At 41.6% G+C, this 3311-nt stretch overlaps 1 non-coding gene across 1 annotated transcript; it reads right to left on the bottom strand.

Annotated features, from left to right (window-relative positions):
- Nucleotides 1-1284: 1284 nt before the first annotated feature.
- LOC145056068 (small nucleolar RNA R71) lies at nt 1285-1391 on the bottom strand. Its single transcript, XR_013685606.1, has one exon. It is a non-coding gene; the product is annotated as a small nucleolar RNA R71 (small nucleolar RNA).
- Between the last annotated feature and the right edge of the window lie 1920 nt (nt 1392-3311).

Genomic DNA, 3311 nt, shown 5'->3' with positions numbered 1-3311 from the left:
ATTGGTTGAACCTAAATAGAAACATCTTTATCAAATTTGGTGAATTAGTTGTTTGCTTTAGTTACTTAGTTAATTAAGTGTTTTTGTGGTGTGTTCAAGTTTCTAGTCTTGCAAAACTAGAGAAAAAACCTTTTTACTTTCATTATTTGCTTAGTTAAAATCAGCCATTAGTTTAATTTTCCCCTTCCCTGAGATCGACACCCTACTTATCCAACTATACCATTAAAGATAGGTTCACTGCCTTTGTGTGCTAAATTTATTAATAAAAAGTAGGAATAAAACAAGTGCATTTTACACACATCAAGTTTTTGGCGCCGTTGCCAGGGAACGGTTCTAAATAATTAATTTAATCCCTAATTTTTTTCGATCCTTTGTGTGAGTTTATAAGCATAAAGTTAATTTATTGCAATTTAGTAGTTAGTAATTAGGTTTTAGCATCTGTTTTAGTTTTAATATTCAGTTTAGAATCTCTTTAAAATTACACTGATACTCGCCGAGTGCAGTCGCAGCTACTCGGCGAGTACAAGTGTATATGGCAGATTAATTTTCGATTTTTTTTAGTACACTTTTTTGTTCTTTTTACGTTTTTATCTTGTTTATTTCAGGACTTCCATGACCAGAGGATCAAACACCCCGCTAGTACCACCGTTTGAAGATCCCGAATCCGCATTGAAAAGGAACAAAGGAAAGGACGTGGAGAGCTCGAGTACACCAAAGAAGTCACCTTTGTCCAACTTGAAGATTGTTTTTGGGAAAGAGAAGAGCAGCAAATCAGGAGCATCCAGCGCTTCTTTAGTAATCGACGAACTGGTTAAGGAAGATATTGAGTACGAGACCGAGGAAGAAGAGGAGCCTACATACGAGCACGAATCCGATTCTGAGGAAGAGTTAGCTATCACAATGGCTAACATTGATGAAATCCCCATGGGAGAATGGAAGAAGAGGATGCGCGACGACACTGGCCCGGGACTTGTGCAACCCACAATTCCTGCAACTGCTACTTTCGAGCTAAAGGGTCATATCCTGGCTTTAGTTAAAGAAATACCTTTTTATGGAAAAGACCATGAACATGCCTACAAGCATTTGGATGAAGTCAATGATGTAGCTGATTACTTCAATATTCCAAATGTGCCTCACGAGACTCAGCTACTTCACATGCTTCCAGTGACATTCAAAGGTGCTGCAAAAGACTGGCTCAAGTCACTTTCCCCCGGATCAGTCACCACATGGGCCAAGATGAAAGAAGAATTCATTGATCACTTTTGCCCACCTTCCAAGATAGCCAAGTTGAAGAAGGCCATTGCTAACTTTGAACAACAAGCTGGAGAGTCGCTATATGAAGCTTAGGAGAGGTACAGGAGCTTACTAAGAAACTGCCCACACCATGACCTAAACAGCCAGCAAGAAGTCTCCATCTTCTATGATGGAGTCAATGTCACAACTAGGCAGTTACTTGACTCGCAAGGCCCGCTCACAAAGAAGCCGCCCCCGGTAATCAAGGAATTGATTGAAGAATTCTCTAAGCACTCTAGAGAATACCACAACCCTAGAAATGATGTTACTAGGGGAGCCGCATATGCAGCTACTAAAGACTTATCTGCGGTCATGGCTATGCTAAAAACCATGGATAGGAGGATGGATAAAATGGATCAAACGATCCATGCTATTCGGGTGGGTTGTGAAAACTGCAATGGGCCTCACCTCACTAGAGATTGTGATTTAGATGAGAATGGCAATAAGAAGGTGCAAGTTTGTTACTCAAGCGGAGACTGATATGATGAAGACTAGCGCAAACAAAAGAAAGAGTGGCTCCCTTATGAAGAGTACAAGAACGCCAAGGAGGAGAAGTTTAGGCAAAAAGGAAGAGGTTTCTACCAAAAGGAGGATCCGGTACAAGAGAGAAAGCCAAGTTTGGAAGAAATGCTCACCAAATTTGTAGCTGCTTCAGAAAAAAGACATAGTGATCATGATGCTGCAATTCAAGAAACAAGGACCATGCTTAGAAACCAGCAAGCATCTATCCATAATATAGAAACGCAGCTTGGGCAACTTGCTCAACAAATCAACCAAAGGTCACCGGGCGAACTTCCTAGCAAAACTGAAAATAACCCACGAGGCGCGCACATAAACATAGTCACAACAAGAAGTGGGAAGATAATCACTCCCCTAGCACCTATTCAGACTGAGGCATCCAAGAAATCACAGAAGGAGGAGGCAGAAAATCAAGCAGAAAATCAAAACTTACAATCTGACAGCCCTACTCGCCGAGTACCACGTATGGACTCGGCGAGTACACTACCAAATCCGAACAAACAGATCCCTGAAAAGCCGTATCAGCCTCCAATGCCATACCCAGCCCGAGCTAAGAAGGAGAAGCGGGAAGAGGAGTACCAGAAGTTTCTAGATCATATCAAGACTCTTCAAATTAACATACCCTTCATTGAAGCCGTCATGCAAATGCCCAAATATGCAAAGTTCCTTAAGGAAATTCTCGCTAATAGAAGGAAGATGGAAGAAGTGAAGAAGGTAGTCCTCAATGAAAACTGCTCAGCTGCTATGCTAAATAAGCTACCAAAGAAGAAGGGTGACCCGGGGAGTTTGACTTTACCTTGCCAATTTGGCAACTTGGCTGCTATTCATGCCTTAGCCGATTCGGGAGCAAGAAGGGTGACCCAGGGAGTTTGACTTTACCGCATGGCCATTCACTTGGCAAACAAGACAGTCACCTTCCCAAGAGGCATATGTGAAGACTTACTAGTCAAGGTGGACAAATTCGTCTTTCCCGCTGATTTTATCATTCTAGACATGGAGGCAGATCCACAAGTTCCAATCATCCTTGGAAGGCCCTTCCTCAACACGGCAAGTGCTGTAGTAGACATGAGGGACTCGAAGCTCACCTTGCGGGTAGGAGAAGATTCAGTCACATTTGGGGTAGACCAAGCTATGAAGTATGCAACGAACAGTGACGACATGACATTATCAATTGATATGTTTGACGAATTATTGGAGGAATGCATGAGTGAAGATTCCAGCAAGTTCACTGTCACACCCTCGAACCAGACGGCGGAAACGTCCGACGGCTATTGTGACTCAATTGAATACCATCACAATGAATATACATGAAACATAACATCATACATTACCAAGCATTGGAATATTACAACTGGTAGCGTTTACATTCAGTACATTGATCCATAATATTACATGCCCAAAAGTAAATTGTTCGGTACTAATTAAAACAACAGCAAGACGTTACTAAGTACATTTTTCCTTTTCGATTTACCTGTTACCTGAGAATACAAGTATATTGA

Source organism: Lactuca serriola, chromosome 5 (assembly GCF_051521515.1).
Source record: "Lactuca serriola cultivar US96UC23 chromosome 5, Lser_US96UC23_V15, whole genome shotgun sequence".
NCBI lineage: Eukaryota > Viridiplantae > Streptophyta > Magnoliopsida > Asterales > Asteraceae > Lactuca > Lactuca serriola.
The sequence above is the reverse complement of the archived record's forward strand: the minus strand, read 5'-3'. Positions and strand labels throughout refer to the sequence as shown.